At 35.9% G+C, this 13402-nt stretch overlaps 1 pseudogene; it reads right to left on the reverse strand.

Moving 5' to 3' along the window:
- Positions 1-4774: 4774 nt before the first annotated feature.
- Positions 4775-12965, reverse strand: LOC102705903 (annotated as a pseudogene).
- Between the last annotated feature and the right edge of the window lie 437 nt (positions 12966-13402).

Below are 13402 nucleotides of genomic sequence, written 5' to 3' on the forward strand. Positions count from 1 at the left end.
TAAAATTTAATATTTTTAAAAAATATATATTAATTTACATAGTTAAAATTAACTTAATCTTGTGCAACACACGAGCATTTTTTTAAATAAAATAAATAGTCTTAACAACACAAAAAATAATATTAATGTAGCTTTTTGAGAAGCAACGATATCGGTATAGCCCAACAATCAACACTTAAGTATAGCACCTTGCCTAATCTTCAAACAACTTGTTAGACGCAGCTTTGGCTCATGCAGAAAGACTGGAAAAAAATAAGGCTAAGTATAACCACCGTATTCAACAAGCCATCAATAAATGCAAAAGTGTGTGCACAAAGAAAAAATATTGCTGATGCTCACTTTTGCAAAAACAATAGTTTAAAACAAAAGCAAAAACAAAAAAATAGATAGTTAATATAAATAGTAATTAAATAACAATATTAAATCAACCACTAGTCAGTGCTAAAACACGTCACACCAGGGCCAAAACTAATAATGTGCTAAACCACATAATGTCAGTGCTCCTATAAATACCATGCTAAACCACATGATAGTAGCTCAACTATCTCAATAAGTTTAACCATATTCATTAATTATGAAAACATTGAAACTAATCAAATGAATCTCTTCAATCTCCCAATAATTGAGTGATACTTTGTGATGCTTCTTTTTCTTGAGAAAAGTCTTAACTTTGGGATTATTTTAAGCCACTACAGAGAAAACTGCTTGTATGGGATGAGACGCGATATAGCTATCGTTTCATTTAAAATCGGTGGCTATTAGGGATTTCATCCTCCCAACATCACATGAGTCTTTAAAACCAACACCTATAATATATTATAGAAAATAATAGGCACTAAAGTGTAGGTGCCGATCTTCTAAAGAACCGATACTATAATATACTTTTAAATTAATCATTGTTGATAATAAATCGAGCTCAGCCGACTAGTAAAAACCACTGGCTCCCCAGCCTCCCTCCCCCTCTCACTTCAATGCTCCCTCCTCTTCTCCTCACTCTGTCGTGCCCCCTTTCCTCCTTTGGCTTGTCTAGGCCACCTCACCCCCTCCTTTTATCTATCTCATCTCTCCTTGTGCTCACCTTCTCTTCTGTTCCACTGCTTTGCCCCCTCTTTCTCTCAGCCACTAAAGCCTCCCCTTCTCGGTGGCCCATCGACGGATCCAGTCACTAGATCCGATCATCCTGATTCAGCCCTGTCAATAACCTGAAGGTGGCTTGACAGGTATAGGTGATGGGAGCAAGGCAACCGCGGTATGCCAGCTCCCTTCCCATCCCTTCGTGTAGATGCGGCAAGTCACGGCCAACTTCGAGAAAATTGCATATCTACCACTCTAAACGAGTGGATTCGCTGAAATACCATTAATAAAATGGACTTCGTCCAAATACCATCCAAACGTCAGTACAATTTGCTATTTTGCCATTTTAGCTTTGAACCGTTATTATCTCTATTTTACCATCTTTTTTTCCTAATTTGCCCCTGCGCGCTCTCTCTCTCTGTTTGACGCACAGTACGATCGTTTTTCTCTGTTTTGTCGCATGAGGGAGTTTCTGGCCCTCCATTTTCTGTCGCAAGTTTTCTGTTTCAGCGCGGCTGAGAATTTTTGCACAGGACGCATGCGGACGCGACTCATTTTCCCAGCGGATAGAAGCATACACTTCACATATATATATTTAGCTGTATTATTCATACACCGTCCTTTTCTATCAAATAAAGTCCCATGGACCTGAAAAAACACTGACACAAATTAAGGGGATAGCCTGCGCGTAGAACGAGTTGGACCACATGAACGAGGCCTCCCCGCCAACAGCGGCTGGTGCACGTACCGGCCAGGGGCAAATTAGGGAAAAAAGATGGTAAAATAGAGATAATAACGGTTTAGAGCTAAAATGGCCAAATAGCAAATAGTACAGCCTCTTAAATAGTATTTGGGCGAAGCCTATTTTATTAATGGTATTTCAGCGAATCCACTTGCTTGGAGTGGTAGATATGCAATTTTCTCTCGCCTCCTCCTCCTCAGCTGACCGCCTAGGGCTCCAAGATCAACATCGACTGTTGTTAGATCCATGTGGTGCCGGGAGCACCAAGAGTTAGCGACAACTTCTTCATTCTCCCATGGTCTTGGATTCGATGATCTTGATCTATTCTGGGGATGTTCATATGTGGTGTATTCTCTGGATGTTTCTGCACTTGTTGACCTGATGTTCATATGTGATGCATGTATATTCTTTGACATATTACGTGGGTGTTCTTCAAGGATCTTGTGTGTGCTGATTTGTTCGATGTATTCTGTGTGGGTGCCAATAGGGCGGGGTTGCGCTCGAAGCAAATCCATTAAGTATACCCTTGTGTCGCCAAATGGTGTGGCAACTCCTAATATACCCCTGTCGCCACAACCAATGGCATCATGTGTATATTTTTTATTTTAAGAGAAAACTGAGAAAAAGCGTGTATTTTGAAAATTAATTCGGTGAAGGGTAGCTGTGCATCGAGTTCATTTAAATTATAAGTTTTATATTGAGCGTTGGTGTCTAATTCTAAGGTCCGTTTGTTTCCTACATATTTTTTTAGTCTTTGTCACATCGAATGTTTGGACGCTAATTAGAAGTATTAAATATAGACTATTAATAAAACTCACCCTATACTCTGAACTATTTCGCGAGACGAATCTATTGAGCCTAATTAGTCCATAAATAGTGAATGTGATGCTACAGTAAACATTTACTAATCGTGGCTTAATTATACTTAAAAAATTTGTCTAATGAAATAGTTTTTATTTATGCAATTAGTTTTGTTATCAGTCTATATTTAATACTCATAATTAATGTCCAGCCATCCGATGTAACAAGGGACTTAAAAAAAAGTCACTGAGCACAGCAGTTATATGGGTGGGCCCCACTGGATATGCTTGCCGTAGATAATCACTGTAGCTGCTAGCAGCATAGCAAATCAATGAACTGAACGACAGCGATCTACCGTAGGTGCAACGATTTTCTTAGCATATCGTAGTTGTTCTTGATCGTAGTGTTAATTTCAAGGTGATGTTCGTCGTAGTGTTAATTGTGCTTGCATTGTAAGCCATGGGCCATCGACATTGCACAACCTAGGTTAATTTGCCCAAATAAAAGACATTGTAGGCAAATATCTGGAGGAAGTATGTTTAGCTAGGCTATCTTCGATTTACAAAACTTCGATGCAAGCCATGGTAACCATCTTTTGGCTTATTCTAGCAATAAGTAAAATGACATATTTGTAAATAAAAAATAATTTGTGAATAAAAAATTTGTATACATATTCTTAACTACCTAAAAGCCAAGATTGAAAAATAAGCTATGATAAAAAAAACTCCAAATTAAGGTTAAATATTTAAAATTTAGCTTATAAACATAAGCATTCGTGAAAAGACGAGATGCACACATGATCAGCGATGCCCATCATCTGTTATCTCGGATGGTTTCTACCCAATGATTAAGCTGGTTCTATCCCGTATCTCTGGCACAAAATTACAAGCTAACTTCCATTATTTGGAGGCCCTAATCATAGCAGTTTTGTCTAGCAAGCTTGCAGAAGCCTTCCAAGGAGGAATACCACTTTCTTGTAATCTCACTAGGTCGTTTGCTATAGTTGTGTAAGATCATGTAACGATCTAATTGCAGTAAATACCACGATGTAATTGTATTAGTAATTTAGGAGAAAAAAAAACGTTTAAAGTTTGCTAAGGAAGTTTCTAGTAAATGTAATTGGGAGGAAAGAGGACCAAGAGAGGCTGTTTGCTTTCAAGATATGGGACTGAAATCAGGCTGGGACAACATGTATACATGGAGAACTACCAAAATTTACGATATTTCACCCTTTTTAAGAAATAATTATGATATTAGGCCGGTTTAAAAATTTATTTAAAACATGAACCGTTTTGCTTCGCGCCACTCCTGAAGACGCAGGTTCCTTCGTAATTGTGCCAGGGCTCAACGCGGACCTTGGCGTGGAGATGAAGTACCTCCACGCTATCGGGGGTGGCAGGGAGCAAATGGTCTATCTTAAAAATAGTTTTCAAACCGGTTTATTTTTATAATTTGTTGTTGAAAAAGTTCAAATAGTGCAAAAACTAGGGCGAATTATACATATGTAGAAAACAATGTCCAAAAAAGAGTAATTACATAGCTAGGTACACTATACATTATACATGTCAGTTTGTATGTACGTGCAGCAGCATTTGGACCCTTGTTTTTTTAAAAAAAAAACCCTCTAAGGTCTTTTTCGGTTAATCCCTATCACTAGAGAATCTAAGAAGATTAGGGAGGGATTTATTCTATACCTATTGTGATGTGTAATTATTTTCCCTCAATCCTCTCTAATACCTCCCTCGATATTGGGGAATAACCGAACAATGTCTAAAGAGGAGAAATTGGAGCAATAATATTTCACATCCTTTCACTAGGAATTTCGCAAAAATGTGCTTCATCTACCACAATCACAGAATAGCCTATCCAAACCAGCTCCAGTGATATGATAAAAGCCAGCAACGATAATATCTATTGGCAGTGCAAATGAAAAACAAATAGGGTTCTACATTTTATTTTCTATAGCTATGGTAGACAAAAGAGTTTGGGTGGTATAAAGTACTACAAAGATAAATTTACCTAGCCTAAAGTTAACAAATTGGTTAATCAAAGAATAGACCAATGTGAAACTTGAGCAACAAAAGCTAGCCCAAATTGCAATTCACTCAAAACATATCACCAGAAAACAACAAGCTAAGGCTAATGCATCATGCCGTATATTGATCAGCTCAATGATCGTTAACAAAGCAAATTAATTTGCTCTTCAAAAATATGTAACAGATACCATTCACAAAATAAATGCATCAACTCTTCCCAACATCTACATATATATATCATCAGCTACTGAAAATCAACACCATCATCATAATAGTCATAGGCTCCATCATCATAGCCATCATAGTTGTAATCAGGGTAATCGTAATCAAATGTTTCACCATCACCAGTGTCCTGTCCATTATCATCATTGAAGTCCACCTCTTTGTCTGCTATGCCATCATCATCTTCTGTCTGTTGGCAAAAATTAATAATTCAATATGGATTTTGAATAACAAAAATAATGGAGTGTAGATCATAATGAAACCATAAATGCATCTAGGTTCCTCAAGGGATTTGGTAGGCGATGAAATTTTGGTTAAAGGACTAATAAATACATTGTTAAGTTAGGTTTAATATGTCCAAGAGGAGTTGTATAAGCTCTGCTTCAGGATCCTGTGTGGCTATTTTGTACACATGTCACATTTGAACAAAATAGATCAAGTTATACAACTGCCCTTGAACATATTTTATTTTTCACAAATAAATATGCCTATTTTTATGAATGATCATCTGGGAAGGAACCTGTGTGGGAGGGCTAAAATTAAATGAGGAAAGTTGTGGTTGGTTGACGTTACAGGAAGAAATTAAATATTAGATGTTATGATTGGTTGAGATGATAGAGTAGGTGGAGAAGTAGCTATATTTTGTAATAAATTTTGAATGCTTAAAGTTTTGGGATGGAGGGAGTACATCAAACGAAACGAGAGACAACATACCTGATATAATTTGTTAACAGCTTCGTCGTTTATCTTTGATCCAAGTCTCTGCAAGATTCAACATTATATGTCAGTTTTAGTTAGTGCACATGCTACAGGCTCATATTGTGTGCAAGATGGAAAATGAAGAATGAAAAAAAAAACGTGGAACACGGAATGCATGTGAAAAACAAAAGAATAGAGAACTGAGAAATTCTATGGTAAAGGGTGTTTGGATGAGCAGTCAGAGAAATGCAGGATCCTGAGAGGAATTTTAGGAGGTGAATAGTGTTGATGTTTTCTTAATCAAGATTTGGTGTCTACTCAACCCACTTGATGTTCTCTAAAATACTACGGGGTCACTGAAACAAAAGACAACGGAAAGCATATATCCCTAGTTTGCTACACCTTTCTTATGGACCAATTAAATAACTTGTTTCATCTACCAAAAGCACAAACATTGGCATATTTACACCTCCTCCTGTTTCATCAGTGAAGAATAAATTTGAAATAGATTTACTTATGATTGTCATTTCTCATTAAGGCAAAAAATATTTTAAAAATAAAATCTACACTGTTTATGTTTGGACTAATCATGTATCGATGTATTGTGTAACATAAGGCCATTGAATTTCGAGTTTCATCAATTTTCTGCGGCATGCCACCAAACATGTATAAAGCTCAGTTGCATAGCATGCATTTATCCTATAAACTATCTGGTGAAACCATAATTCGAAGAAAATATAATTAAAATACTTATAAGTTCGTTTAATTATAGTGTGAATCGTTTCTTTAGTTTTTGTAAAAAAAATTATATGTACTGCTCCTTTTGTCCATCAAAATTATATGAAAATACTGCAAGAAGGCATGGGGATCAGGGGATGATGCATCATTATTTGTACCTTCCGTTTCAACATTTTCTGTGTTGCCTCTGCAGGTGTTTGAGCAGGTGTTGAGTTCTTGGCATCTTCATTATGTCTTGTTCTCTAGATATGAAACATCCATGGTTAATCACTAACTATAGTGAACACATAGACAGGTAAAACCTTTTTAGCACTGGAAACATTTCATACTTTCTTCTTCCCTTCTCCCACAACCATTCCTCTAGCTGCCAGTTCAGCTGCTAATGCTTCTTTTGCTGCTTGTTCCTGCAAAGGCAATCAGTGAGAGCCACACTTTGTTGTAAAATAAGAAAGATATTATGCAAATAAGTAACTGGCTTAACTACCTCAATGTATTCTTTGTTTATTTCCTCCCAGATAATCTTTTTGTACCGTGTTTCTTCCTCATTGTGAATGTACCCATCAACCTAGAAATTAATAGTGGCACTAGAATAAATCAGAAAGAGCCTATCTGATCATATCTCAAGAACTGAAGACAACAAAAACAAAGCAAGTTCATGTACTAAATATTTAGAAGCAAGTGAATGGATAGGAGAAAGTACCTCCACATCGTCAATATCAGAAAAACTTTCTCAAACTTCAACTTCTGTATTACCTATGGATGAAATATGGTGTTCAGCAGCAATAAACTTATGAAAAGGGACCCAAAATGGAAAGGTGAATTTTCATTTTGTGGAGTATCTCTTTTCATGGTACAGAAACAGACAAACCTTCCCCTTCAGGATCTTCAGAAGCTACGGAATCACTTGCAACTTCCCCAGATGTAATTGTCGACTGGTTGTCTCCACTTACATTCTGTGAAAATAATGTAAATGAGTATTCAGATTATTGAAACACATCATGTGAAATACAATAGAAATGGCTAAATCAGGTGTTTAACAAATAGAGAAATATTCACATTCACAAATTCAGATATTTGAACAAAATTTGTCGCAAGACTACATATTAGGTCATGGATCATAGAAACTGAACTGACAGTAAAAACTACAGATTTTAGGAGTTAGATCCTTAGCACTTCTGTCCTACTAGAGCCTTTAAATCAGTAGCTTTAATAAATTTAATGCTAAATCTATGGTTTAGCGGTATTGTGTCTTAAAACTGTAGATTTGTGATGGTTTTGCCAATATATGTATGGTTCTGTGCAAATTTACTCTAACATATACCTGGTGCATGAAAATGCAACAAAATGCGAATTTGGCGTCTATAATAGATTTTGCAGGTCTAAATGCCTTTCTGCATATATGGTAGTCAAATACTCATATATATATATAACAGTACGATGTAACTATGTAATTTTAAAGTATCTAGAGGATCCAAAGTCACCATTGGCTTCTTCTGCCCTTGTTAATGATCTACAAGAGTGCATTATTTACATGGTCTTAAGGAAGTATAATATCTATGGTAAATAAGGTAAAAAAAATCACCTTAATTGATGTCGTAATGTTTCTCCCAACATCAGAGTCATGCACCTTACAAGCTGATTCCAGTGCTACCTCAGTTGCAGCATCTTCAGTAGCATTTTTAGCAGCCTCCAGTCTTTGCTTTTCAGCTCGTTGCAAATTTACTCTAACATATACCTGGTGCATGAAAATGCAACAAATTGCGAATTTGGCATCTATATTAGATTTTGCAGGTCTAAATGCCTTTCTGCATATATGGTACTCATATACCCATATAACAGTACTATGTGACTGTGCAATTGCACAGTATCTAGATGATTCAAAGTCACCCTTGGCTTCTTCTGCCCTTGTTAATGAACTACAAGACTGCATTATTTACATGGGCTTAAGGAAGTATATATCTAGAGATTTACTCCGGTCCAACAAAAAGTATCTCGAGGTACCAAATCATTTCTCACCATTGGATCTCTAGCTGAGTAGGATATGTGCTGTTAGATCCAACGATCAGAAACGATTTGGTACCACGAGGTACTTTTGATTACTTTTTGTTGGACCGTAAAATTGCTCACATATCTATGGTAAAAAGGGTAAAAGAATGAGCTTAACAATGTTAAGGGTATCACCTTTCTTGATGTCGTAATGTTGCTGCCAACATCAGAATCATGCACCTTACAAGCTGATTCCAGTTCTACCTCAGTTGCAGCAGCTTCAGTAGCATTTTTAGCAGCCTCCAGTCTTCGTTTTTCAGCTCGTTGGAAAGCTGGTGGGTCAGAGCCACCCTCCATTCCACCAGACAGTTCGATAAACTGAATAATCAGGTCATGCATGTTCAGAGTGAATTCAAGTCCCAACAAACCAATGCATTAAGAATCTAGTGAAGGATTAGATATATACTTTATTGTAGCATTTTTCACACAGCCCATGAGCAAAATGTTCAGCATCTCTATCCTTGTGCTTGCAGAGTACTTCTCCAGGCTTTGGTGAGATTCTAATAGCAGGCTCTTGTTCATCAGCCTTTGCCAAAAATTCTTCAATCTAGCAAGAGGGCATTACAATATAATGTATAATTAAGTTAGGTAATGTTTACAAATGCAGCATGGATCCAATATATTCCCATGTTTACCAGCAATACGTCGCTTGCAAAATGTTTCATCTGTATGTAGACTTCCTCTAGTTTTTTTTTTTATTTCACGTCGTTGATTTAATGATAAAAGTAATTATTCATTATACACAACTTTTAAATAAGCGAATGATCGAGCATTGAACGATGCTCAATAAAAAACGGAGGTAGTACACAGCAGTGCCCACCGATTAAATTTAGTATTTCCTGGAGAAAGAAGATCCATACCGTTAAGCTACCTGAATCTGTATTTTCGAACTCTATCAAGCGCTTAGTTAGTGTTGCCTCGCAGACATGCACAACAGCAACCTAGAAAAAAACATAAACCATAGATTTATGTCATTATGTGCTGTAACATGCAATCCTATTTAAGTCCAAATTATTACCCATTCAGTTCCAAAATATAAGCATTTATAAAATTTAAATTAAATCATGTCACACAAAATAAACATATATAACACTATTCATACAACTTCTTGTCACATATATTGCTTTTTATCTAAAATTCTTCCGATTTTATCCTCATATGCCATTCCAATCCAATCTATTCATCATTTATTAAGGGATACTATAGTTTTTTTTCTTCTCAACTTTGATCCTTACTACAGAACCTAATTTTTTATATATATTTTGGAACTGGGGGCAGTAAAAAACATACAAAATGTGGCATACACATCTACAATACAATTCTAAATAAGTATATATGTCCGACAAATAGAACTTTGGCTTACAACATCTGCCTTGGTATAATTATATCCATGAGAGAGAGCAGCGATATATAATGCTGCACCACATAATCCACTTGGTTTCCTCCCAGTCTGCAATACAAAACAAAGTTATTACAACCATAGCAAGGTGCTGTATTAGGAAAAAATACGTTTAAATACCTGCATCCAGTCTCGCTTCATGCTAGCTACAATGCGTAGAGATGTGTTCGAGACAGCATTGTCCCTCTTCCCCAGTAAGCCTAGAGAGCAAAAAAAAAAAACAATAAAAGTAACACAAAATCAGAAGTAATTGGACTAAACATGTTTGGTTTCCTTGCTAATTAACCCAAGCAATTGCCTGCAGATTGAGGTTATGTTTCTGATAAACTTAGCAATCATGCCTTGCAAAGACCCCAAAAAGGAGAGTGAAGAAAAACGATTGCAACTTGCGTTGCAAGTGAGGAACTGTTTCGCTATCATGTGGTAAAGTCTAATTACATGACTTTTAAGTCTTTAACATATAAAAATCAATCAAATAATTCAAAATAAATGTCATACGAGTTTTTAAGTAATTGCTATATTTTTTTTAGTAAAAAAGATTGTAAAAGCACATTGAACAGATGAGATAAATGAAGGTGGAGAAATTAGTCAAACAGAGCCTAGGACTGAAGTCGGAATTCATGTTTATAAATTGCAATTTCCAGACGGCTAATAAGATTTGCGAATTAATGCATTCTAATGTGATTATCATCTTACGTTCTGTAAAACGATGTATGAAGAGGCTGGGGTCGACGAGATTGTGGATAAATGGATGTTCGGTGAGGAGCAAAACTTGGCAAAGCTGCAGAAAAACTGCACCTAGAACATAACTGAAACAAAAATTCAGATAAGCCGGCCATGTCAGTAAGGCCTGCAACTGCAATACATACAAGGGCAGGCGAATGCAGCACTTACACACTAATCTGCAAGTGATCCGAGAAATCAATAAGAAGATATGCCTTTTTACTCCTCCTGGCAAGGAATTAAGGTAAACTTGGACATTAATATCGCAAAGAAAGTGAAAAAGAAACTATCATAATGAGTGTCAGGAATGAATATTATCAACAAAAGTATAGAACTTGCCAACAAATATCCAAGGAAGTAAATAGATCAAAATTCAAATACCATGTACATCCTATGATTACAAATATAGCGGACAATCTAGGAAATGGACATAGTCCACAGTGAGGTACTTTGGATGCTAGTTTATTTACCCACCCAAATTATCATGGATTTTCTATGGAAAGAGATAATTATGCTTGTCATATGTTCTTCAAAAGAAATAGAAGTGACTTATGCAATCTGACCGCGTCAAAGTTTCAAATTTTGGCCTGAGTCAAATCCTATGATTTATTTAACGATTGGTAAATCTTCCTATCATCGGAAGTATCTCGAGGTGCCAAATTTGTAGCGTAAATTTTACAGTAGACAATATGTTATCTCGAGATATCTTTTTAAGGATGATAAAATTGCTATCTGTAATTATACGGAGTTTTATGTAAATAAAAAACGAAGAAGCTAAAATTACCAACCTCTGTAATTTTTTTTTAAAAAAAAGAAAAGGGGAACACGAGGTAGCATAACCAGGCTGATGATAAGTACGTACTATGCACTTGAAAAATTAGGACAAAGTACTCCTGTCCACATGGAAAAGTTCAGTTTGTGTGCTTAATAAACAAATGTCTGGGTTTGATTTTGGACATTAATACTATATTCAAATTCAAGAAGTTGGTTTTTTCTACGATGTAGGGAGTACAATTTTACATGTATTAATTAAACAAACCCATGGCAAGTGTTCACCATAGATTAGTTGTGTTATAGTTTAAGTATTTTAGATGTCTCTTATCACTTGTTTTATCGACTCACTCGATAGGTTAGTTGTATTATAGGTAGTTTAGGTATTTTATATATCGTCGTATCACTGGTTTTATGGACTCATTGTGAAAAAAAGCATCATGCTCAGGCATTAATTCAATCAAAATTAAATCTTTCAATAGATGAACTGATTAATTAGGCAGCAGCATACCGGCAGGCAATGTAGAGACAAGCAGCAGCCACATGAGTTGTTCGACGGCCCCTTGTAAAACTCTTGTCAACAGCTAGCGAAACTTGAACAAGAACACACATCAATATATCACCATGTACCACATTATTTAAGAAATAACAAGCTATTAATTGGGTGGTAACAAATCAATTAAAGATGCGTACTTCATAAAAGAGTCTAGCCCGGTTAATGATAGTCTCCCCTCCACTCACATGTAAGCTGTTGACAATCTGCCTAATCTCCTCTATTCCTGGTAAAAAGAGGATTAACTTAATTAGCTCATTATAAGTCATTTTTACCTTTGTCCTAAGTTAAACATCTTCAAATTTAGCTAAATTAAAAAAAATGTTCTAGCATCTACAGTAGCAAATTAAATCCACCATTGTATATATATATTATAGTATATACATTTTGTGTTGCAACTTTTGCTATATTTTTCTATAAACTCATCAAATTTGAAGATGTTTGATTTACAATAAACCAAAATGACTTTATAATATAAAACGGACAGAATAAAATAAAGTGGGATGAAAATGAGATACACAGGAATGACTCCCCAAACCTTGGAGCCAGCCATATACCTTTATTTACAGTTCTTTCATGGGATATTGAATGGCTGCTCTCAATGCTTGACAGAAAACAACCGGCCAACCGGGCCTGTATAGCTCCCAAAAAAAGAGGATAAAAATGAGACCTATGTAAAATTAATAAAAGAAAAAAAAATATATATATATATACTCCCTTCGACTGCCTAAAAATAGTTCATCTTTTACATGAATTCGGACAAATCTTTCCAGACTCATTTATAAAACTAAACTTAATGTAAGGCTTATGTACTACTAATAATAACAATATAATTAATAAGAAGCAAAGTGAAGATCGATGATCGATTAACCTGTCCATCAGCGCCCTTCTGGAAAGTAGGCTCACCATCGTAAACCTGGTCATCAAGAACAGCCCCACAAGTAACACAGAATCTGCTCACAGCATGAAAAATAATTAGTGCATAATTTAATGATACCATTATATATGTTCTTGTAAAAAAAATTTTTGCACCGGCGTATTAGTTTTTGATCGAATCGGAACAAGATATATACAGGAGGAAAAGGGAGTTAAGCCTCACATGAAGTTTTTGTCAGGATCCTTTCTGACGTCGCGGTTACATTGACAGTAAGGGCAGTACATTTCTGAAGGCGATTAAGTAGCGTAGACTGCAGTAGATGATGATCGATGGCCCCAACTAACCTAGATCAACCTGTTAAAAAAATACAAATTAAATACGCACATATTTCCGCTCAGTTTAACTCCAAGTCTAAACAAATGTGCCTAAATTGTGTTAATAGCTTTAACTAGTACAAATACTGTTGTACTCCTAGTGCTAAGATTTATCTAAACCTATATCATTTTTTTTCTATCCTAGAGATGGAAGGAGTAATCAATATTGATCGAACAACAACGTAATTGATTTAGTTAATTTGCTGGGTCCAAAATCAGAACGTTAATTACAACAATTAGGCGTACATTACCTGATCGATCACCTGGGACGTCGACGGCCGAACGGGATATATTGAAATATTGTTTGGATCGTTCGTTCGAGGTGGACGATGAACCCTAGCTAACTA

The sequence above is a fragment of the Oryza brachyantha genome, chromosome 4 (assembly GCF_000231095.2).
Source record: "Oryza brachyantha chromosome 4, ObraRS2, whole genome shotgun sequence".
Classification (NCBI taxonomy): domain Eukaryota; kingdom Viridiplantae; phylum Streptophyta; class Magnoliopsida; order Poales; family Poaceae; genus Oryza; species Oryza brachyantha.